This window comes from Crocuta crocuta, unplaced genomic scaffold (assembly GCF_008692635.1).
Source record: "Crocuta crocuta isolate KB4526 unplaced genomic scaffold, BGI_CrCroc_1.0 scaffold179, whole genome shotgun sequence".
Lineage (NCBI taxonomy): Eukaryota > Metazoa > Chordata > Mammalia > Carnivora > Hyaenidae > Crocuta > Crocuta crocuta.
Window position 1 is genome coordinate 5,905,904 of NW_027551568.1, and position 25,250 is coordinate 5,931,153.

A 25,250-nucleotide genomic window follows, 5' to 3' on the forward strand; every position below is an offset into this window, starting at 1 on the left:
CAGAATTATGTGGATGGAGGAGTTAGCCAAGAGAAAAAAAAAAAAAGGTGTCCCGGGTTGAGAGAGGAAAGCCACTTGGCATTTGCATCGAGTCAGGGTTCCACAGAGAACCAGAACCCATGGGAGACACACAAAAGGAGAGAGATTTATTTTCAGAAAGTGGCTTAGGAGGCCTAGAAGTCCCACCATCTCCCGTCTCTGAGCTGGAGACCCAGGAAAGCTGGTGGTGGAATTCAGTCTTCGTCCAAAGGCAGAAGAAACAGTCAAGCCAAAGGCGTAAACCCTAGTCCAAGGGCAGGAGAAGCTGAGCTGAGATGTCTGAGGTCAGTGAGCCAGGAGACAAAGCAGGGGGTGAATTCTTTCTTCCTGCCTTTTTGGTCTATGCAAGGCGTCAAGGGATTGGATGAAACCCACTCTCACGGGGGACTGGGATCTGCTTTACTCAGCTGCTGATTCACACGCTAACCTCATCTGGAAATGCCAGGCATCACCTGGGGGCACCTGGGTGGCTCAGTGGGTTCAGTGTCCGACTTCAGCTCAGGTCGTGATTTTGCCATTCATGAGTTCAAGCCCTACATCGGGCTCGCTGGTGTCAGCACAGAGCCCGCTTCGGATCCTCTGTCCCCCTCTCTCCCGCTCCCCGGCTGGTGCTTCCCCCCTCNCTTGGGCTAATCACTTCACGGCCTTGGTTTAGGCAACCACTGCTTAGATAGAACACCACAAGCAATCAGAGAAAATAAATGGACTTCCCCCAAATTACAATTTTTGTCTCAAAGGACACTAATGAGAAACCGAAAAAAGAGAACGGGAGAAAATACCTGCAATTCATTTAGGTGGGAAGAGTCCCCAGTGTCCAGAACACACAGGGAACCCTTTCAACTCAACAATGAAAAACAACCACCTTTTAGAAACCAAGTAACAGTTGTAATAGGAAAAGACACCTTCAGGAAGACAGCGCTCGGATGAATCAGAAAATGCCAGTAGTGCAGGGGACTATTATTTCTGCCTCATTATAATGTGAAAATCCCCCTCTGAACATTCGAGTCAGAGCGCTCTACTGGCTTTTTCCTCAGGATCTTATTTGTGCAAATAATGTGACCTTGTGAGGCTACTTCCCCAGTGAAGTCTCCCAAATACAATTCACCAGGGAGCAGACCCACTGCGGTCTGGTAACAATCATACACTTTATTTTTTCTTTTTTAAATTTTTAAATGTTCATTTATTTTTGAGAGAGACAGAGTGAGAGAAGCAGAGAGAAGGAGACACAGAATCCAAAGCAGGCTTCAGGCTCTGAGCTCTCCGCACAGAACCCTATGCGGGGCTCGAACTCACAAACCATGATGAGATCATGACCTGAGCTGAAGTCAGATGCTTAACCGACTGAGCCACCCTGGCCCAGGCGCCCCAACGATTGTACACTTTAAAATGGTGAAGTTCACACTTTGTGAATTCTATCCCCATAATGATTACTCTGAGAACAAATATGAGAAACTGATGTGAATGACAGAGAGGAAACAGGTCAACTATGATGAAGTTTTGGGGTGATGGGGAGGGTCCGGAGCCGACCACCAAGAAAGAATTCCTGAAGACATCTTTGGTGCAAAAAGCATGGGGACAGGACCCATGGGCAGGAAAAGCTGATGGGTAACCCATTATATACCCTCAGGTTGGGAGGGGGTCAGGGATGGAGTAAGTCTCTTAAGAAATTTTGGAGGTGAGTTTTCCCTGGAGGGGGCAGCTGTTGCTAGGGCAACACCATTCATCACCATGTAATAAAACCTCAGTCAGGAGACCCATTAGACACATGTGGGGGTGGGGTGGGGGTGGCGGGCACAAGCTTGGAGTCTGGTTGCCAGCATACATCTTGGGGCAGTTGTGATAAAGGAAGTTGACTTACAGGGTCCTCAGGTTGGAAAAACATTAAGCTAAGAGTCTCTCTGCCCCCAGCAAAGTGTCATCCTTGAGGCAGCTGAACTCCTAGTGGGAGGTCACTCTGCCTATTTCAAGGACTTGTCAATGGGCTGTAGGAAGTAAGGGAACTTAATTGTTCATTTGCCTTAGTTTCCCACATCACCGCGGCCAGCACTTAAACCCCTTTCTTTGTTCTCGGGGAGCCAGAAGGGTCCAGGAATATCACACACATTCCAGCGGGGTAGGGGTGGGGGGTGCCGGCCTGTATTTTGCCCTCAGCTTGCCCCTTGCTCCCTCATCAGATTGTGATAGAGTGTGGTCAGGGCAATGGCAGGTAACACAAAGGAGGGAGCAGTGGCGTGTAGGGCCCGCAGGGGGGTGGGGAGCATGTCCTGAGTGGGTGATATCTAGGATGCACGTCAAAAGATGTGCAGGTGGGAACAGCCTCAGCCAAGACGTGGCCAGCTGTCTAGCATGGCCACTGTGGGGAGGGTACAGCAGGGAGCCAGAGCGAGGCTATCAAGGGGACTGTCCCACTGCTGACGCCAGAGGTGGATCATCCAGCCACTGGCCTATCCTGTTATGATTTGCCTTCAATTATTCGGGTGACTTGGCAATCAGGGGGCTTCCTGCCTGACTATCGCTCCAGGGGCCGCGAATGGATCTGCCTTGCTCACCTCGCTTGGCCCCGCGGCCAGGCCAGCCCATGCTAGGAGGGGGCTTCTGGAACTTACTTTCGTCGTCTTCCTAACTGTGGTTTAGGCTTTCACCCATTGCCCTGCAGCCGGGGCGGGGGGGCACCGCACAGAGCAGATCTGGACACGCCAGACTGAGCATCATTAAAGCCCCCTCAAGGGGGAGGCTCGTTCAAATGCCGGAATCCAGCCACAGATGCCCAGGGCTTCCCAACATAGCGGCAGGAAGTGAGATGCAAATGAGATGTAATCACAATGCGGATGCAGAATTCTCAAATTCAAGCCGACTGTCTCTTCAAGGCCAGGCAGGATTCCTCGTCCCTGCACCCTACAAGCCACCTCCTATTTGAGCCAGTTTGGGGCGGGGGCCGAAATACCCCGGACCTGTTCATGCAGAACAGATCTGTCTCCTAAACAAATACCAATCAGCAGAACAGCCCAAAGTCAAGTAGACTGACCTCACAATAAACTTAAAGAAATTGTTGTTTGGGCGCGTGGGTGGGGGGCTCTCCTCTCGTTGTTTCTTTCCGGAGGAAGAAAGGGCGGCCCAGGAAGGTCCCGCCTTACTGGATGCTTTGCCAAGGCCACCGTCCATGGCCCGAACTTCCATTTGAGGCACCCAGTGGTCTGACAACCCCAGGAAGCGCCTCCCCCCACCTCCGCCCTGGGGAGCAGCTGGGCTTAGTTCAGAAAAAGGGAGCACGTTCACTTGCTTTGGTGTGCCCCCTCCTGCTCAGGCATCTGCGGCTGATGTTCAAGGCTGCAGAGGCTGGTTCTGCATTCCGCCCTTGCTGAATGCAGGTGCCGAGTGTGGTCAGGGGAGAGTGTCCCCGGGGTAGCTGGGGCCTGTGGGCTGGGGTGGGGTTTGAGCAGAGGCAGGCTCGGCCATGAGGTATAAGGGACAGGAGGTGGCCCCTCAGGGCCCCGTGGCGCCCCACACAGACTTCTTCACATAATAACGGTAATAGTACCCCTTTTCTACACTTTTTTTTTTTATTCCTCATACCCACCCTCTAAGGTGCTTACACCCAGCAAGTGGCTGCAAGGAGATTCCTTCCCAGGTCTGTCTCATCCCATAGCCCGTCTTCTAACCATTAATGTAATGCCACCTGTTTGCATGGTCAACAGGCCCAGTGTGCCTGGACCTCGGGGGATTCCCAGGGCACAGGACCTTCGATGCTAGAACTGGTTGTCCCAGACAAACTGGGTGGCAGTTTGCTGTGACAGGCGGAGTCCCTCCACCTCAGGATGTCCACAGTCTGATCCCCAGAACCTGTGAATGGCCCCAAGGGATTTGCAGATGTGATTAAGCTAAGGATCTTGAGATGGGGAGATTCTTCCAGATTTTCAGGGTGAACCCAGTGGAATCACAAGTGTCCTTGTAATTGGGAGGCCAGACGGTTAGTGAGAAAAAAGGGATGTAGCAACAGCCGTGATGTCATTGCCGGACGGAGGGAGGGGCCCCGAGCCGAGGAAGGGGGTGGCCTTCAGGAGCTGGAAAAGGCAAGGAACAGATTCTCCCCAGGAACCTCCAGAAAGGAACCAGCCCCTGCCCTCAGCTTGACTTTAACTCAGTGAGACTCACGTCGCACGTCTGACATCCAGACCCGCAAGAGAATAAACGTGTGGTCATCTGTCTGAGCAGCAATGGGAAGCTGACTGTGGCCCCAGGCACTGACCTTGCCACCGCATTTTATTCTCTTTTGCCAGGAGAAGGGGCGAATCTTTGCTAAGTGTGTACAGTGTCAGGCCCTGGGAGAGCCCTCACACTTCTGTCACACATCGGCTCATAAGCTCCTCTGGACAATGGGTGTGGTACATATCCCTCTTCTGAATCTCCACTTACAGATGGCGAAATGAGGCAGGAATCATTAAAGTGAGCTTCAGGGCAGCACACTGCTGAATCGGACATGAGTCCCACTCCTGAGCCCAGCCCTGGAACTTGGGGCCTGGCTACTCATGGACCCACCCTGTTCATTCATTCATTCATTCATTCATTCAACAAACACCAGGCCAGCAACTGTCCGGTGTCAGAACAGCCCCAGACAGTGGGGATTCAGAGATGAACAAGACCTAAGCTTTGTCCCCAAGAAGCTTACAGTGAAAGAGGCAGCTGGGGCTCCGAAGTGGCAAAAAACACACACCAGGGGATATGCAAGATGATGCATTGGGTTTAAGAAAATACCTTAGATTTTCTAGTTTGACTTATTGTTATCTAACAGCAGGAATTGGGAAATCAGGCCAGCCTATGGCTGTTGTGAGGAAAGTCCTCACCCTGTGGGAGGTGAGGCGGGGAGGGTTGAAGGAGCGCCCCGTCCTCCATTAGCCTGTTCAGTGTCCCCGTGCTCATCTCTCCCTGGTAAAGTGCGCTCGCAACCTCACTAGTTTCGTGAACTCTTATGGACACATAAATGAACCAAATTCCGGCAAAGTAACCATGGAGTAAAGATAATCCTAAACGTGTAAACCTGAAAGAGCAAGATAACAGCAGATTTGACACTTCACCTCCTCCAAGTGTGAGCGCTTTGTCATTTTTTAGGTACAAACCCTGACATCTCATCAGAATCAATGGCAATAAGAGAGAAAGAGAGACAGAGACAGATGGAGACAGAGAGACAGAGAATTAATTCATTAAGAAAGTGAGCTGAATATGGACTCACACCCACTATCATTAAGAACAAACTTCCTTGAGTAGTTATACATTGTGCCTGGAGATATTAGCTATGGATTTTATGAAAGAAGAGATCTTTAAAAAAAATTTTTTTAATTTATTTATTTTGAGAGAGAGAGAAAGTGGGGTAGGGTCAGAGAGAGAGAGGGGAGAGAGAGAATCCCAAGCAGGCTCTGCACTAGCAGCACACAGCTCTATGTGGGCTTGAACTCACAAACCATGAGATCATAATCTGAGCGGAAATCAAGAGTCAGACCCTTAACCCACCTAGCCACCCAGACGCCCCCAAGAGATTTTTAAAAAAAAAAAAGAAGGCCCTCAAAAGATTATTAATAATTTTCATTTTGGTACTGTGAATGAATAAAATAAATATGTATATTTTAAAAATCTTAATATTTTCAAAACCCCATTTTGAAATGTCTATTTTGTGTAAGGTTTAGAGCATTTGCTGTATTTATAGTTATTATACATGTATAATTTATAAAGATATATATAGAGTGCGTGCTGTATGCCTGTGGAGTACATTTTTTTAAATGTGTATTTATTTTTGAGAGAGAGAGAGTGAGAAAACATGAGCAAGGGAGGGGCAGAAAGAGAAGGAGACACAGAATTGGAAACAAGCTCCAGGCTCTGAGCTGTCAGCACAGAGCCCAACACGGGGCTCGAACCCACGAACTGCGAGATCATGACCTGAGCTGAAGTCAGATGCTCAACCGACTGAGCCACCCAGGCACCCCTGGAGTACATTTTTTAGGGGGTAAACAATAAAAAAAAGAGAGAGAGAGAGAGAGAGACAACAGTGAGAGGGGATGAAAGACCTGTCAGCCATGGAGTTGACAGAACATTACAGGTGCCGGTTTAGCAATGCCAGGTGCCCCCTCTTTCCCTGTTCTTTTCTTCCTTCCTGAGAGAACACATTTTCTATTTCCAGGTGAAATTCCAGGCTGTGGTTGCTAAAGACACTCATAGCCTCTTTTGCATTTAGAGGTGACCATGTGACACCCTTCTGGCCAATGGCCTGTGCTCTCTGGCCATCTATCACGGAGCAGTAAGCCAACCCAAAACCTAAAGACTTAATACAGCAACCATAACCGATCTTCGTTATGATCTGAATGCGGCCAGGGCTCAACTTGTAGCAGTTCAGCGGGGCCCAGGAATCCATTTCCAAGATGGCTTGCTCCCATGGCTTGCAAGTTGGTGCTGGCTATGTCTGGTGACAGGAGGTTGGAGCCTTCTCTGCAGGGTGACTTGTCTCCTCCCAGCCTAGAGGCGAGGTTCCAAGAGCGAGGGTTCCAAGAGCAAGGGAACAGGAGCTTCCACTTCCTTAAAGGCTCAGGCTGGAACATAGAAGCCTCCTTTGAGAGCTCAAGTGGCCCTGAGCCCACTCAGAGTCAAGATGAGAGGACACAGGCCCTGCCCTTCAATGAGGGCAGTGACAAATAATTCCTGGCCATCTTTAATCTGCCATCAAATGTGAAGAGCGCTGGCTAGTGATTTCTGGGAAAGCTTCTACATCCTTCTCTACTGACGCTTCCTTCTTCTTCCTTTGCATGCAATTCACCTGGGAGCCTGGGGCTGGCTCCCCAGCCCATAAGCAGGAAGTGACTGCCCGTAACCAGGAAGCGACCAGCCTGTAACCAGGAAGTGACAGCCTGTAACCAGGAAGTGACAGCCTGTAACCAGGAAGTGACCAGCCCGTAACCAGGAAGTGACCATGCAAATGGCGGCCACACACTGGAGATGGGAAGCAGGAAGACAGAAGGAGCCAGAGTGCCTGAGAGCATCACTGAGCCGCTGCACCAGCTGGCCCGGCCGTTTCTAGACTCCTCCTGAGATGAAGAAGCATCAACCACTCCTTGATTGAGCCCTTCTAGTGACATTCTGTTACAGACAGCCAAACACAGTTCCTAAGTCCGTGCTCAGGCCCCGAGGGGCACTGATGCGAAGGGATGTGTGAGTCCGGAGAGGCGGCAAGAGTGGCAGCGATTTCCAGTATGCGAATCTCCACAGCCCAGGCATCCATACCTGAGTGTACAGCCCTGGGACGGCCACCTTCCAGCACCCTTTACTCCTTGGTCCCCAAGAGCCTGCATGTTGGCGCGAAATGAAGCATCATCACCTTCACCCCAAGCCCAGTCCATTTTAGCAGAATATGTGCTGGGCCAGGAGCCTCTAGGGAAAGGGAAAGAATGGGAACTAGGCACCTTCCGGGAACAAGACCTTGGGTTCTGTGCTTGTTATCATCTCGTTTAACTCTTGAAACTGCCCTGAGATACGGACACGTGTCCCCACTTCGCAGGGCAAGGGGAAGGGAGGCTCAGGGAGGTGAGCATCACAGCCAAGGTCACGTAGCTGGTGAGGGAGGTAGCTTGGCGTGGAGTTCAGGCTCGCCTCTGTCCCTTCAAAGGGACTGGTCAGTCCACTCACCCAATCTGCACCCAGGAGCCTTGCATTCAACCCTCAGCCCAGACACCCACTCTCTAGGTGGCTTAAATAATTTCTTTCAGTTTCTGGAGCCTCAGTTAATGCATCCCTGAGTTGAGAGGGTTCTGAAGGATAAAGAGGAGTTCTCAAAGGAGGCTTCTATCTTCAATATCCTTTGATCTTATGCAACTTTGGATAACATCAAGGTTCATAAAAAAAAAAATCATCAAATGAGCTTGTAATAAAATTCCAAAGCAGTATGTTGGGCGGGGGGCAAGGACTGTAAATCCACAGGATGTCAATTCCAAGTTGAATACAATTTACAAGAATATGGTTCAAATATCACAAGGTCAAAACAATTTTGAGCTTTCCAGTATTTACAAACATACCTCACTTCATAAACCTTTCCAATCCATGCTGCACAATATATACAGGACCGTTTTAAAATGACTCTATTTAATTTGATGTGGCTTTAAGTGAGGTCTGTTAGAAATGTGCTACTAATTTTGGACTTTTGTGTTTAGGGGAAAATGCGATTGAAGCTTAATCCAATTTTCTAACACCCGAAAACAGCTACGAGGAAATAGACAGGCATGAAGGAACAATGGCAGAGGTTGCCTCAGAAAAGGCTTGACTTGCCACTAACTTGCCCTGCTGGAATGTTCCAGACCCATAAAAAGTTAGCCCTGCAGGCATGAGGGGAAGTCAAGCCATGAAGGTAGCTCCTAATGGGGCCAGGAACTGAGGAAGAAAACTCATCTTAGCTTTTACGGCGCCATCAGGCTCCTGACCCACTTGCCCAGGCACGGCCAGACGAGGCTGCAAGCATCTAAGAGAATCTAGCTGCACGTTGTATATGGTGCAGCACCAAACATGACGGCCAAGGGCAAGAGTGAAGCATGGGCAGAGGAAATACATGACCCTGAGGAGACACTGCTCATTCTCCAAGATCAACAGAGCATTCGAAGGCTCCCAAATGCCCTGGTAAGGGGAAAGAAGCCAAGGGAACAAGGAGAGGCCCCAGTCAGAAGGAAGGGGCCACAGAATGCAGTGTCTTTGAGAACAGAAGGAAATAGTCAAGGCCATTTGCCATGAGTGGCCAGACGATGCCCCAGAAGGCCAACAGGGTCCAGCTGCCCCTCATTAGATCCCACACAGGGGCCCCGAGACCAGATCAGACCAAACCGGACATGCTGTCGCAGAGACAAGCACGGGGTCGTGGAAGCCACATCTCATCCTTGTGGGCGCCAAGAGAAAAGGAAAGTTTGAACACTCACCTGAAAGAGACGCTGTTACCCCAGGAGACTTAATTGTGGGGGAGATTGAGATGCCATGGCTACCAGACCGCGGGTGCCTCTCTCCTCTCTGTTAGTGCCTAACTTCACAGGTTAGGTCATTCGCAGAAAATGCAGAAGGTACATTCTCTTACCTGTTCGAGGGGCGGGTTATAAATATGCAACCCTAGTCTACTTCTTTTTATTATTATTCTACACTATTANATTTATTTATTTATTTATTTATTTATTTATTTATTTATTTATTTTTGAGAGAGAGAGAGAGCGCGCAGGGGAAGTTGCAGAGAGAAAGAATTCCAAGCAGGCCCTGCACAGAGTCAGACACAGGGCTTGATCCCACGAACCATGAGGTCATGGCAATGCAGGAATGAGTTACAGCTGACAAACTGAATTTTGTCCCAAGGCCAATGGAGATGCATTGGTGTTTTTAGCAGGGGGATGGCTGAAGGGATCAGTGATGTAGGAAAATCTGGAGGCAGGAAGAAGGGACAAGAACTGAGGCCCAGAGCCCAGGGTGTAAAACGGTCCAGAAGAATGATGGCCAGGACGTGGCCTCGGGCAGTGAGTGCGCTAGAGGACAGCGAAGGAGGGCGTGACGTAGTCACACACAAGTCTTGGCCCTGTCGCTTACCTAACAACTGCCCTGGGGCAGGAACCGTCACCTCTCTGAACCCTGTCTCTTCTTCTGTCCAACGGGGACAGTAATCCTACTTAGGGGAGCTGGAGCATTGCATGCGGTCACAGCTGACGCAGCGTGATGTGCCCCTTGCCACGCGCCCCACTACGTCAGCAGTGAAGACGGCTTCCAACCAGCTGGATGGTGGCTAAGAGAGGTACGCCTGTCTCTACTGCTGTTAGAAAAACAACCCAAAAGCCTCCTACTTCCCGCTGGAGGTGGGATGACGTTTGAAAGGGCAAGCTGGGATGTGCAAAGCACAAGAGTTTCATTACACGTCTGTAAAAAGGCCCGTCAAAAGAAAACCCTCTGCACGAGGGGCCACGGCCAACCACATCCATATGTGTCGTGAGAACGTGCCTCTGAGGGAGTAGGTGAGAACGAACATCACTACTGTCTCCCTCCACTTATGGTGAGAACTCAGGGGAATAGACGGCCCGATGGGACAGGGCTGCCGGGAAGACCATTGGGCAGTACGAGGAAGGGGAAAAATCCCGGGGTGGAGTCGCCTGGATGACCCTGGCAGATAATCATCTGAAGCCTTCATTTTCTCACTTGATAAATGGGCGCAGTACTCCCTAAGTCACAAAATCGATTCGTTCTTTCAAGTCTGAAGAATGGAGCCATCTCTTCCAGGTGTCAGGCTCAGCACTAGCCACCAGAAGTGGCCACCAAAACACAACAGATGCAGTGACAGTGGCTCCTGCCATGGATTTCCGGATCACCCATGAGAAAAGTGATGACTCCTCAGTACAGAGTCTAGTTAGTATGACTAACTAGCTGAGCGACCTTTAGCAAGTCACTTTATCAATCAGAATTGGTAAAGAAGTAAGTCAAACTTTCACTTTTCGCAGCTAACATGGTATTCTACATAGAAAACCCGACAGACTCCACCAGAAGCCTACTAGAACTGATCTATGAATTCAGCAAGGTTGCAGGGTACAAAATCAATGTACAGGAATCAGTTGCATTTTTATACACCAACAATAAAGCAACAGAAAGAGAAATCAAGAAACTGATACCATTCATAATTGCACAAAAAAACATAAAATATCTAGAAATAAACCTACCCCAAAATATAGGAGGTCTGTATGATGAAAACTCTAGAACATTTATGAAGGAAATTGAAGAAGACACAAAGAAATTGAAAAACATTCCATGCTCATGGGTCAGAAGAATAAATATTGTTAAAATGTCATTACTACCCAAAGCAATCTACACATTCAATGCAATCCCAATCAAAATTGCACCAGCATTCTTCTCAAAACTGGAACGAATTATCCTAAAATGTGTATGGAACCACGAAAGACCCCAAATAGCCAAAGTAATATTGAAGAAGAAAACCAAAACGGGAGGCATCACCATCCCAGACGTTAGCCTCTACTACAAAGCTGTCATCATCAAGATGTATGGTATTGGCACAAAACAGACACATAGACCAATGGAATAGAATAGAGAACTCAGAATTGGACCCACAAATGTACAGCCAACTAATCTTTGACAAAGCGGGGAAGAGCATCCAATGGAAAAAAAGACAGCCTCTTTAACAGATGGTGCTGGGAGAACCAGACAGCAACATGCAGAAGGGTGAAACTAGATCATTTTCTCACACCATACACAAAAATAAACTCAAAATGGATAAAGGACCTGAATGTGAGACAGGAAACCATCAAAACCCTAGAAGAGAAAGCAGGAAACAACCTCCTTGACCTCCACCGCAGCAATTTCTTACTTGACACATCCCCAAAGGCAAGGGAATCAAGAGCAAAAATGAACTATTGGGACCTCATCTAGATTAAAAGCTTCTGCCTGGCAAAGGAAACAATCCATAAAACCTTTCCACTCCTCAATTTCTTCATCGGTACGGGGAGTTTAACACTAGTTCAACCGCTGGTAAGAACTCATAGAGGTTAAATGTGAAAGGCTCTTTGAACATTTGTCAATGTGCCCTTTCTCTGGGTCTTACTTTTAAGTTGGGGGGGGGGGTGTCTACACAGCCTGGTCCCAGTCTCATTTTTAGTGTTCCCCAGTGTGTACAGTGACCCCAAATCTAGCGACACCATGCTACTCCCAGGCGCTAACCCTGCCCACACCTTGATCTCAGACTTTGAGTCTCCAAAACAGAGAGATATTATTTCTGTCCTTTAAGCCTCCCAGACTGTGACACTTTGTTAGGGCCGTCCAAGCAAATTAGTGTAAATCCACATATAGAACTTTTTAATTATTTTTAATGGTATTGCGTAATTCACATCACTGGCCAACTTGGAGAGGTTTTATTTTTTTTTTTATGTTTGTTTTTTGTTTTTTACTTAGCAAAGTAGCAAGGACAGTACTCCAGATAATGACATAAAAATCTAATTTTTAAAAGGTTGATGTTCCCAAAAGGCATGTATCATAACTTGTTCAACCTTATTCCAGTCCTAATGGACCTTCAGATTGCTTCCAGGTTTTTGCCCCCACAAACACACGAGAATAAGCATTCTGTTCGTATAGGCTTACATTCTAGGGTTTTCATTTCTGCGGGATAGATTCCCAGAAGTGGGATTGCAGGATCAAAGCAACGTATGTTTCCGAATGTTAATAGATACTTACAGAGTACATTCCCAAGAGACTTTGGCAATGCGTGGGGACCCAAATGTTAACTCCTGGCCCAGCAAACAAAACGCAATATCAGAAAAGACCTTCCTCCCCTTTCGTGGTTACTGAGTTAGCCCGGCCGGCTGTCTGGAAATGAGCCTTCCCCCCTGAGGCCAGCTGATCAGGTTTCCAGACAGTTTGGAAGCAGGCTGATGGAGCCTGAGTCTTGGCTGAGTGTCACGGGCAGGTCACTCAACTTTACTGAGCCTGATTCCTTGTCCATAAAGGACCCAATCCTTGCCTGACTCACCCTGCAAACGCTCGACTGAAGAGAGCAGACGCAGAAGGGCCATGCACGTGCCGGGAACAATCATTGTGCTCGCTGAGCTGATCTGCCTTGCCAGACTGTTCTGGAAGGCTGCAGGAGCCATCCATGGCTTGGGCCACTTGAGGGCCTGGCGCTGGAGGGGCCAGGCGCCATCTTTCCTTCCTTCCCACTCCCTAAGCACACCCTGCCCTTCCTGTGAGGCTGAGGGCCTCTTGAGTCCTTGCCCTTTCCACCTCCTCCCTTCCCTTCCTACCTACACCTCATGAAATCCTCCTGAAGCCTGGACTGCCATGCTGGGCACAGGTCTATACTTACAAGCCACACAGCTCTCCTCCCGGCTACAAAGTTGGAGAGTCTGCCTCATTAGTTCAGCAAAATAATGGTAACAATGGCTCATATTTGTTGAAAGCTTACCAGGTGCTAAGTACTTGAGCTTGGCGTGTATTTTTTCATGTGTTCCTCACAATAACCATTGATATACTATTTTACAAGCGAGGAAACTGGGGCTTAGCAACAGGCTTGGCGTCCTTTACCTCCTGCTGCCATGGTTAATGTCCTGTGAATTTCACCAGCCCTGGGACCTGCTAAAGTCTAGGCATCTGTGTATCTAGGCCTGACGTTCCAGGTGACCAGGGGCCTCGCTCATTCCATCCCAGGCAGTTCCTCTCTGGCCACCAAGTTCCAAATAGAATCAGTCACCTGCAGATTAAGCCATGTCAGATGCCTTCAGCAAAACATGCATATGCTCACTCATCTATGCACGGATTCAACCATCCCAGGAACAACTATATGCCAGGCGCTGGGGAAGCAGGGATAGAGTTAAAGCCAGTGTCTGCCCCTGAGGGAGTCCAGAGGGGAAGCGACGAGGGGCCTGGCACTGCCCGGGAGCAGTGAGGGAAAACTTCCAAGGAAAGTGAGACTCAAGAGACAAGGTAGCAGGAAGCTACCTTCTAGCAGAGCTGTGCAAGTGCAAAGGCCCAGAGGTCCTCAGGAGAAGCCCGTGTCCATGTGGCTGCCCAGCCACACACCAGACAGCCCCAGAGTTCTGAGAAGGATGCTCTGATCCCTTGGTCCGGGACACTTTCCACTCCTGGAGCCTGGAATTAGAATTACGGTCACGGCTGCGTCTGACATCTGCTCAAGCCAATTCGTTATCGTTAGGAAATGAATCCCTAATGAATTTCTGCCACCATTAAGTCTGATTTACAGTAACGGTAATCACCCTTGGAAGCACATGCTTTATCCCATTAATTAATAATCCCCACTTATCAGCAAACCTAATGATCACGGGACACAAGAAATGGAAGGGAGCCTCCCGACTCCAGCCTGGCTTCCCTGTTGCACCTTTGGGAAGGGGCCAAGGGTCAGGTCCCTGGAGAGGGCCTGGGAACCACGTTGCTCCTCGCTTCTCTGCAGCCTCGCCCCTGCCGGGAAATATCCACGCTGCGCTCGGCGTTCCTACCTAGACTTCAGCAGAGCCTCTCTATTTAACACCCTACAGGAGTGCACCTGTGTCATGGGAAGAGTGCCCCAGCTCTCTGCACCCCTGTTCATCCTACAAACTCCCCCTGCGCCTTCCTCCCACACGGCTGGCACCCCTGCTTGCCCTCTCCCTCTTCTCCCGGGAACCCCAGAGGGATCCTTGTGCTACCTGTGACTCTCCTTCTGAAATGACCTTCGTTCCGTGGCCTCACGCATGCCCACAGCCCTCCCCTATCCCTCTGCTGCCCCTGAAAGTAGTGTGTACTTGAAGGATCTGTCTGTGCATCTGGGGAGGCAGGTGGGCAAGTCAGGGGGTAGTTTGAACTTAACATGAAAAGGAGCCACCATCAACATGAATGACACACAGAAGGAACTGAGGGGAAGAGAGAGCCAGCGAGAGCCTCCAAGCTAAGGGGACCTAGGTATTGAAAAGTAAATTTTAGGGACTCCTGGGTGGCTCGGTCAGTTGAGCATCCTCCTTTGGTTCAGGTCATGATCTCACATTTCATGAGTTCAAGCCCTGCACTGGGCTTGGCACTGACAGTGTGGAGCCTGCTTGGGACTCTCTTTCTCTCCCTCTCTCTCCCCTCCCCCCCCCCATAAATAAATAAGCCTAAAAGAAAGAAAAGCGAATTTTACATTAACATCATACCCACCACTTATCAAGTGTTCACAGGCGCTGGGCCTACGGTGTCCCATCCGTGCTGAGGGGTATGACTACCCCCTTGCACAGTGCGAAGACCAAGGTCCAGAACCATGTAACAGGCCTGAGGTTATATGGAGCCTGTGAGTGACAGAGCTGGATCCCCGTCCCTGGGTGCCTGTCCCAAGGTGCGCACTTCTGACAGTACCACGTTCCACAGGGTATTAACAGCACCCTTCGTGCTGAAGCAGGACATGGTTCAGCACTGCCTTCCTCTCCCGGTGGCGCTCACACACACAGATCATGTCAGATGGCTCCCTGGGTCCCCCAGGAAGCCAGAGGCAGCCAGCAGGTATGTCCCCCCATCCGCTCCAAAGGCTATTACAGATTCCGTACCTTGGCTGACCTTGTCTCAGCCTGCTCTGCCTACCATGAGGAGAGCACAGTCTGGAGCACTTTAACCGCAGACTTTTGTGTCTCCCAGTTCTGGAAGCCTGACCTTAGGGAGCCATCACAGTTGGATTGTTGGCAAGGACTCTTTATTTGGCTTGCAGATGACCTCCTTCTCTCTCATTCCTCACGTGGCAGAGAAAGAGGGGGAAGCGAGCTGCGAGGTGCTCCTTTAATAAATATACTCATCTGACCCTGATTGCTTCCAAAGGCCCCATCTCCACATGCCATCACACCGGGGAGTGAGGGCTTCAACACAGCAATTTGGGGGTGGCAGGGAAGGGGGGGGACACAGTTCCGTCCACAGCCCGCCTGAGGCCAATGGCTGTGCAGCTTGCCCCTGGGAAAAATCCATGAGTTGAAGAATGCTGGGCCCGCACTGCAAAGAGCCATTTGCCTGGTTCAACGCCTTCCAGCCCCGAGATGCTGAGGAAAGCACCCCCCCCCCCGCCGTGTGCTCAGACTGTCCCCTCTGAAAATGGGACACCAGCAGTGTCTACCTCATTGAGTCCTGGTAGCAACTAGATGTTTGCAGTGGTGGTTGGCGCAGGAGAAGCGTTCACACCAGCTGGCTGTTGCTGTTAGGGCAGCAAGAACATCCTGCTTTCGGCGAAAAGCCTCGGAAGATTCAAACCTTAGGGGCTGACAGATGAAATGGATACAAAAATATCTAATGAGAGAGAAAAACAGCAGCCTGGATGGAATTTTAAAACAGTATTGTATTTTCCCCCCCTTAAAAAATTTTTTTTTATGTTTGTTTATTCTTGAGAGACTGAGAGAGCGTGTGAACCGAGGAGGGACAGAGAGAGAGGAGACACAGAATCCCAAGCAGACTCCAGGCTCTGAGCTGTCAGCACAGAGCCCGATGCAGGGCTCGAACTCACGAACTGTGGGATCGTAACCTGAGCGGAAGTCAGATGTTCAATCGACTGAGCCACCGAGGTACCCCAATTTTCCCCCCTTAAAAAAAATATTTTTTATTTGAGAGAGACAGAGAACAAGAGTGAGTGGGGGAGGGGCAGAGGGCGAGGGAGGCAGGCAGAATCCCAAGCCCACTCCACACTCAGCACAGAGCCCAACACAGGGCTTGATCCCATGACCCTGAGATCATGACCTGAGCCAAAATTAAGAGTCAGACACTCAACCGACTGAGCCCTCCAGGCACCCCTTTATTTTTCACTCTATATTCCATTGTTTCTCCCAGTCCCAAAATGAGCATCCCAGTGCTGTGTCCTGAAAAATTCCAGGAAACCTAATAAGCAGACTTGTGAGTCATTCTACTTAAAACCCTGACTGGGGCCTTGCTTTGTGGGCAGGATGGTCCCCAAGTTCTTACAGCAGCGTCTACACTGTTCCTCATGCTGATCCCTGCCCACTCCTCTGGGTGAATCTTTTGATGCTCTCGCCCATGATGTGGGTCCAGCAACACCCTGCACAGGCATGCACACTTGGGTGCACACACTGAATCGTGTCTAAGCTCAGCGAGTGTGCTGGCTGGTGTTTTCTCTCCTTCACCAGCCCTCGCTACCTGTAAACACGCCCTTCAAAGGAAGCCCTCTCTGGCCCTCCCAGGCTGCGTATGGAGGTGGCCCCACTGTGGGCTCTCACAGTCCCTTTGCCGATCCCCTAGCGCTGAACTTAACCACTGCACTCTACCTTTCTGATGAGGTTGCCCAGGACAGTGGTTAATAGTGTGAACTCCATAGCCCCACTGCCTGGATGTGACTCCTGACTTTCTCCCTGTTGGCTACAGGATGGTGGGCAAATGGGTTGGATCTCTCTGTACGTCCGGTGTCCCATTTTGTAAATGGGGACTTTGTTAGAACTACATGGGTATGCATGGGGCGCCTGGGTGGCTTAGTCGGTTAGGCATCCGACTTTCGCTCAGGTCATGATCTCGCGGTTCGTGGGTTCGAGCCCCGCGTCGGGCTCTGCGCTGACTGCCAGCTCAGAGCCTGGAGCCTGTTTCAGNACATGGGTATGCAAAGCACTTAGAACAGTGCCCGACATGTACCCAGTCAAGCGCTATTATTTAGGAAACTGTACCCCCACTAATATTATTCACATAGCCCCACTGCCCAGCACAGTGAATGAGACCTAGTAGGCACTCAATAAATACTTGTTGAGCTGAATTACCCCACAAAATGAAAACAGAGCTTGGCTCACAAAGGAGCCAATCACTCATATTACATATTAGGCGATTTTTCCAGAGTGTCTCATGCCAAATTTTGTACATTCTTTATTATAGCGAGGGCGGCAATGTTCATTAAAGAGTAGCGCAGTTTCATTAGAAACCCTTACTTTCAGAATTTTATAACTCAGCCACAAAAATTCACTCCAGGCAAAATGCTAACTTTCGTCTGGAAGTAAATGGGTTTATTTTATAAATTTTTATGCATTTTCCACACATAAACAAATGGCCAGATAAACCATTCTTTAATGGAAGGATTGCAAGAGGAAAACTTGATATTCTGGCATAAAAAAGACAAAGACTCAAAAAGACTGGCAGGGCCGGGGGGTGAGGGGTGGGGAGGCTAGACTGGAGTGTTTCACTGGCCATGTACATGCGATCTTTCCTCCGAGTCTTTTCAAATGACCACCAGTATGAGGGCTGCATTGCTTCTATGAAAAGAAGGCCAGCTGCTTTTTTAAGTGTGTTGCGTGTATTAACGAATTCCCCAACTTTCATCTCCTCCTGAAGAGTGAGTGTATAGGGAATGCCCCCCAAAATGTATGTCCACCCAGAACCTTAGAATGTGACCTTGTCTGGAAATAAAGTCTTGGTAGATGCAAGCAAGGTCAAATGAGGCTATATTAGATTAGGAGGGGTTGGACAGGGAGACACACGGAAGGGAGGAGGCCACGGGATGGCTGAGGCAGAGGCTGGACGGACATAGTCAAAGCCAAGGGAAGCCAAGGATTTCCGGCCACCCCCAGCAGCTGGGAGAGGCAGGGAAGGATTCTTCCTTGACAACTCGGGAGCGAGCACAGCCTTGCGGATGCCTTGATTTGGAACTTCTATCCTCCCAAACTGTGAGTAAAGAAATACCTTTTATTTTAGGACAGCCAGGTTTTTGTCACAGCAGCCCCTGTCCCCAAGGTGGACAGAGGTCAGGAAACTTGCCCAGTTTATTCACTTAGCAGACAGCACTGAGATTTAGTAAAGACAATGGGCTCCAGGGGCCAGAGGCCTGTCCAGCTGCCTCCCTGCTTATCGATGGATCTGACACATGTAACATTTGGAGTCTGGGAGATAGTAAGCAACATGCTTCCAGACGACATCATCTCGTAATAATTCCCCAAGTTCCCACAATAAAACATGGAGGAATGAGCTCCCCCCCAAGTTGTATTACATTTCAGGGTGTTTACTTCATATCCAGGGTTCTAGCTAATGGCCTAAAAATGACCTCTTCTTTGTTTCTACAACGCTGTTGTCAGAGCTGATGAGGACAAGATAGATCCTACGCACATTTAACATCCAGGAAAATGAAGTCATGAGAAAAAGCAATCTCATCCCCAAATGGGCGGAGGCTAGAACCCTGCCCTTCAGCCTCAGCCTGGGAGCCTCCACCACATTCCACCACCCACTCCAGCCTCAAGTCCCCATAGCAGGGGCGTGGTCAAGGGTGGGGATACCAGCCACAACACAGCCACTTAAAATGTTGGTATGGGTCCACAGTTATGGGTATGGAAGGATGTACACAATATGTGATAAAATGAAAAAGCAGCTCACAGATGATGTGTATTGTATACACAAAACATAAACACAAATATAGATTGTAAATATAAACATAGACTACAAATATAAATAAACGCAAATATATAAAAATAAAAATAAAAGCTTACGGGCATAGAATCGGGGTGCTTGGGTGGCTCAGCGGGTTGAGCGTTCATAGCACCGCTAGGCACATTGGGGTACATGCGCCCCTATGCATCAGCACTCCTGTATCCTTTGGATAAATGCCTAGTAGTGCTATTGCTGGGTCGTAGAGTAATTTCATTTTTAATTTTTTGAGGAACCGCCACACTGTTTTCCAGAGTGGCCACACCATTTGGCATTCCCACCAGCAGTGCAAGAAGGTTCCCTTTGCAAGAGCTGATCTCTGTGGGCCCTCACATTACACACAGGGCACTATTCTGAGCACTTGACACTTATTAGCACATTTGATCCTCAAAACGACCCTGGGAGTCAGGTCTATTATTACCCCCATTTCACAGATAAGGAAATTGAGGCTCAGAGGCTCTCAGGAACTTGTCAACATTTGCAAGAGGAAGAGGAGATTTACTTGAAAATTTACTTGAAAGTTTCTTTTCCTTTCAAGTGACAGGACCTAGGCGAAAGCACCTCTGACTTAAAAGAATAAAAGTCAGGCAGCATCCTGAATATATAAAAAGCCCTTACAACTCAATAACAAAATGACAAACAACCCAATTTAAAAATGAGCAGGGGTGCCTGGGTGGCTCAGTCGGTTAAGCATCCGACTTCAGCTCAGGTCATGACCTCACGGTTCGTGGGTTCAAGCCCCACATCGGGCTCTGTGCTGACAGCTAGTTCAGAGCCTGAAGCCAGTTTCAGATTCTGTATCTCCCTTTCTCTCTCACTCTCCCCTGCTCACGCTGTCTCCTCTCTCTCTCAGGGGAAAAAAAAAAAAATTAAAAAAAAAAAAAAAGCAAAGGACTTGAGTAGACACTTCTCCAAAGAAGATGAAACATGAAAATACACACAGTCCCTCATCATCAAGGACACCCAGATCAAAACCAAAATGAGACACCACTTCATACCCACCAAGGATGGCTTTACGTTAAAAAAAAAAATAGGAACTAGTTGGGGTGCCTGGGTGGCTCAGTCAGTTAAGCAACCAGCTCTTGATTTCAGCCTAGGTCATGATCTCACAGTTCGTGAGTCTGAGCCCCACTTCAGGCTCTGTGTTGATGGTGTGGAGCCTGCTTGGGAATCTCTCTCTCCCTCTCTCTCTCTCTCTCTCTCTCTCTCTCTCTCCCTGTCTCTCTGCCTCTTCAGAGCTCTCTCTCTCTCTCCCACTTTCAAAATAAATAAATGAATATTTTTAAATTTTTCCTTTGTTTGTTTGTTTAGTTCACATCCAAGTTAGTTAACATACAGTGCAACAGTGATTTCAGGAGTAGATTCCTGGGGTGCCTGGGTGGCTCAGTCAGTTAAGCGTCCGACTTTCGCTTAGGTCATGATCTCGCGGTTCGTGGGTTCGAGCCCCGCGTCAGGCTCTGTGCTGACTGCCAGCTCAGAGCCTGGAGCCTGTTTCAGAGTCTGTGACTCCCTCTCTCTCTGAATCTCCCCTGCTCACGCTGTCTCTCTCTCTCTCTCTCCTAGAAATTAAAAAAAAAAAATAAGGAGTAGATTCCTTAATGCCCCTCACCCATTTAGCCCATCCCCCCTCCTACAACCCCTCCAGTGACCCTCTGTTTGTTCTCTGTATTTAAGAGTCTCTAATGTTTTGTCCCCCTCCCTGTTTTTATATAATTTTTGCTTCCCTTCCCTTATCTGTTTTGTATCTTAAAGTCCTCATAGGAGTGAAGTCATTCATATTTGTCTTTCTCTGACTAATTTTGCTTAGCATAATACCCTCCAGTTCCATCCATGTAGTTGCAAATGGCAAGATTTCATTCTTTGTGATTGCCGAGTAATATTCCATTGTGTGTGTGTGTGTGTGTGTGTGTGTGTGTGTGTGTGTGTATCACACCTTCTCTATCCATTAATCTGTCGATGGACATTGGGGCTCTTTCCATACTTTGGCTATTGTCGATAGCGCTGCTATAAACATTGGGGTGCCTGTGCCCCTTCGAAACAGCACACCTGTATCCCTTGGATAAATACTTAGTAGTGCCATTGCTGGACCATAGGTAGTTCTATTTTTAACTTTTTGAGGAACCTCCACACTGGTTTCCAGACCGGCCGCCCCAGTTTGCATTCCCACCAGCAGTGCAAAAGAGATCCTCTCTCTCCACATGCTCGCCAACATCTGCTGTTGCCTGAGTTGCTAACGTTAGCCATTCTGACCAGTGTGAGGTGGTATCTCATTGTGGTCTTACATTTTTTCAAGTGTCTCTTAGCCATCTAGATGTCTTCTTTGGAGAAGTGTCTATTCGTGTCTTTTGCCTCAGCAATCGGACAACATTTTTATTTATTTATTTATTTATTTATTTTAATGTTTTTTTATTTATTTCTAGGAGAGAGAGAGAGAGACAGCACGAGCAGGGGAGGGTCAGAGAGAGAGGGAGTCACAGACTGAAACAGGCTCCAGGCTCTGAGCTGGCAGTCAGCACAGAGCCTGACGCGGGGCTCGAACCCACGAACCGCGAGATCATGACCTAAGCGAAAGTCGGACGCTTAACCGACTAGGCCACCCAGGCGCCCCTCGGACAACATTTTTAAAAAAATAAAAAAATAGGAGCCAGCAAGCATCGGCCAGGACATAGGAAAATCAGAACCCTTCTACACTGCGGATGGGAATGAAAACCCAGTGTAGCAGCTCCTGTGAAGTTAAGCACTGAGTCACTACCCGGCCCAGCAATCCCACGCACCCCCAGGGACACACCCCAAAACAAGAACTGTTCAAACCAAACCTTGCCCATGCCTATGGGACAATCCCAGTCTCTTTCAACACAAGGACACCTGTCGTTTGATTCAATGTACATGAAATGTCCAGAATAGGAGAGTCTATGCAGATGGGAACCAGATTAGCGGTCCCCAGGCACTGGAGCTCGGGGAGTGGGGACGGCTGCCTGATGGTGCTGAGGTCTCCTGTGGACACGATGAAATGCGCTGCGGCGATACAGAGGCGGTGGTCGCACTGCCCTGAGTGTACCGAACGCCGCTTGAAATAGTTCATCTTATGTTAAGCGACTTTGATCTTAATGGAGAAATAAAAGGTTGCCGCACAACTCCGGCTCTGTCTCCTGGTCCCCACCCCAACCCCATGACGTTAGAGGTGAACTGGAAGCGCCTCGCATGGAGGACAGTTGGGAAGACGGGAGTTAATCTACGAAGAGAAAAGCATGGGGCTGAGTCAAAGCCTCTCGGCAAGGGCCCATGCATGGCTGTCCAGGCCGTGCACTGCACAACCAGGACCACTCAGGAGACTGCAATCTAGCTTGTACTCCATCCCCAAGCCGTGTGCTCTGGGGGAAGGCTACATTGGCCCAGAGCGGTCTCCCTTTCCTAATAGTCACAGAAGTTCCCTCCTACCTGTGGCAACCCTTCTCCAAGCAGGCCAAACCTTCCCAGTGACCCCCGCACCAGCACAACCCCCACCAGCACAATAGAAAGAGCGCAGGCAACCTCGGTTGTGAACCGCCTGTGTTCCGAGCGTCCTCCATCCCCCACTCTTCATTTATCCACTCAGCTCTTCCCTGCCTCCGGGGCCAGCCCAGCCTCCCACCGGCCCTTTGGATCTGACAAGTGGCCTCGCTGTCCACGGCATGGCCCTCGGCTGCCGCCCTGCTCACAGTCGTCTGCATCTGCCCCTGAGGCTTTGCCAGCNTTTCTGCAAGCTTCTCCCCGCAGCACAGGCAGGAAGGCCCCTTCTGCTTTAATGCCACGTGGAGTCCAGCCCGCAAAGGCAAAGTGTGTTGGAGTGTGTAGTTTACAAATGGGGGGCAGGGACAGGGGAGCCCCCGCCGGAGGAAGCTGAAGACCCGCACGGAGGTTGCTTTGCCATGGTCTTTAAGGCGCCCGTGGCCAGAGCGGCATTTCATCAAGGTCTCGTTCCTCCCAGGCCTCCGTGGCTACCGTGCGGCTCTCATTTGGCAGTTGCTGGCCCTGTGCGTGGTCCCGTCAGCCTCTGAAGTGCATGCTTCAACGCCGTCAACACTTCCTGAGTGTCTATAATTCATCTGCCAACCACGTATTGAGTTTCTTGAGCAGCTATTATGTGCCTGAGCCAGTGCTTGGGCGCTGGGGGCAGTGGGAGGGTAAAGAATTCATCGGGGCCCTTTCCCTGGTGGAGGTGAGCATGCAGTTACAGGATTTTACAACGGGTTGTGATGCATCCTCAAAGGGTGCTTGATTAATCAAATAAATAGCTCCATTAGGGGGGCGCCTGGGTGGCTTAGTTGGTTAAGCGTCCGACTTTCGCTTGGGTCGTGATCTCGCGGTTCGTGGGTTCGAGCCCCGCGTCGGGCTCTGTGCTGACTGCCAGCTCGGAGCCTGGAGCCTGTTTCAGTCTGTGACTCCCTCTCTCTCTGACCCTCCCCTGCTCGCGCTGTCTCTCTCTCTCTCCTGAAAATAAATAAAAAAATTAAAAAAAAAAAAAATAGCTCCATTAGGCTTCTGATTGCTACCCAAGCCAGGGCTTGAATCCTGACCACGCCAATTTGGGGGGTAACGGCTTTATTTAGATGCACTGCATGTGACCATACAATTCAGCTATTCCAAGTGTACCATCTGGGGCGCCTAGGAGGCTCAGTTGGCTAAGCATCCGACTCTTGAATTCGGCTCAGGTCATAATTCAAGGGTCATGGGATCAAGTCCTGTGTCAGGCTCCATGGTGAGTGTGGAGCCTGCTTGGGATTCTCTCTCTTTCTGCCCTCCCCCACCACTCACATCTCTCTCTCTCTCTCAAATTATAAATAAACCAATAAACAAATAAAGTATACAACCCAATGGTTTTTATTGTATTCAACAGAGTATCACAACACAATTTTAGAACATTTAAAAATTTTTTAATGTTTATTTATTTTTGAGAGAGAGAGGCAGAGTGCGAGCAGGGGAGGGGCAGAGAGAGAGGGAGACACAGAATCGAAAGCAGGCTCCAGGCTCTGAGCTGTCAGCACAGGGCCCGACACAGGGCTCGAACCCACAGACCATGAGATCACGACCTGAGCCTAAGTCGGACGCTTAACAAATTGAGCCACACAGGCGCCCCAATTTTAGAACTAACAAGAAGCCCAGTATCTCCTAGCTGTCACCCCAATCTCTTTCCCTGCTTTCCAGCCCCAGCAGCCACTAATCTAATTTCTGTACCTATAGATTTACCTGTTCTGGACACTGTACACAAATGGGAATCCTACAAGATGTGACCCTTTGTGAATTGTTTCTTGCCCTTAGCATGATGTTTTCATGCCCCCCACCTGCTTTTTTTTTAGGATATTAGGATGTCGTGTTGGGCTACGTTCCGAAGATAGACCTGTAGGTGTGAACTCTCACCCCTGTGTGGGCCGCAACTCATCTGGCTTCCTGGAGAAGCAGCCCGTTTCTCAGTCAAAACCCTGGGCCCTAGCAGGAATGCCTGAGCAAGAGAGATAAGCAGACGTTCTTTCTCTCTGATCTAGAGTCTAGGAAGGTCAAGTGCGCCCTGAGAGCTACCTGCTGTACATAGTTGCCTTAAGTATGTATATGTCTGAAACCCAGGAACCCTTGGGAAAACCCAGAGGCATTCTCACTCAGACCTAGAAGATAAGGGATTCTTTGAAACACCTCTTGTGGTAGGGGAATTGGAGGTGATCTGAGGGTCCACTACTCACTGGAAGGATGGGTGAGTGAAATGTGGCAGAAACAGCTTGGAGTAAGTGGGTGCTCGATGAACCAAATGAGATATAGAGCGATGTCTATATTTAGTCCAATAATATCCATGAACATAAAAAATCAATAAATGCACCAAACAATACTACCTATTTTCCAAATATGCATAAAAATACAAGGGTACCCATTGGTTTGAACTGGATGTTTCAGATGTTAGAGCTGAACCCTGGGGAGCCACGGCTGTCAAGGAATTACCTCTGGAAGAGGGTCTGGGGAAGAAGATAGGACAGGCCAAGAGGTAGGAGCAGAGGGGCGCCTGGGTGGCTCAGTTGGCTAAACATCCAACTTTGGCTCAAGTCATGATCTCACAGTCCGTGGGTTTGAGCCCTGCGTCGGGCTCTGTGCTGACAGCTCAGAGCCTGGAGCTGCTTCAGATTCTGTGTCTCCCTCTCTCTGTGTCCCTGCCCTGCTCACGCTCTGTCCCTCTCTCAAAAAATAAACATTTAAAAAAATAAAAAATAAAATAAAAAAGAGGTAGGAGCAGAGCCAAGGCCCCAGAGGGTCTTGGAAACAAAGAGAAAAGTTTTAAGAAGGGACTCCGT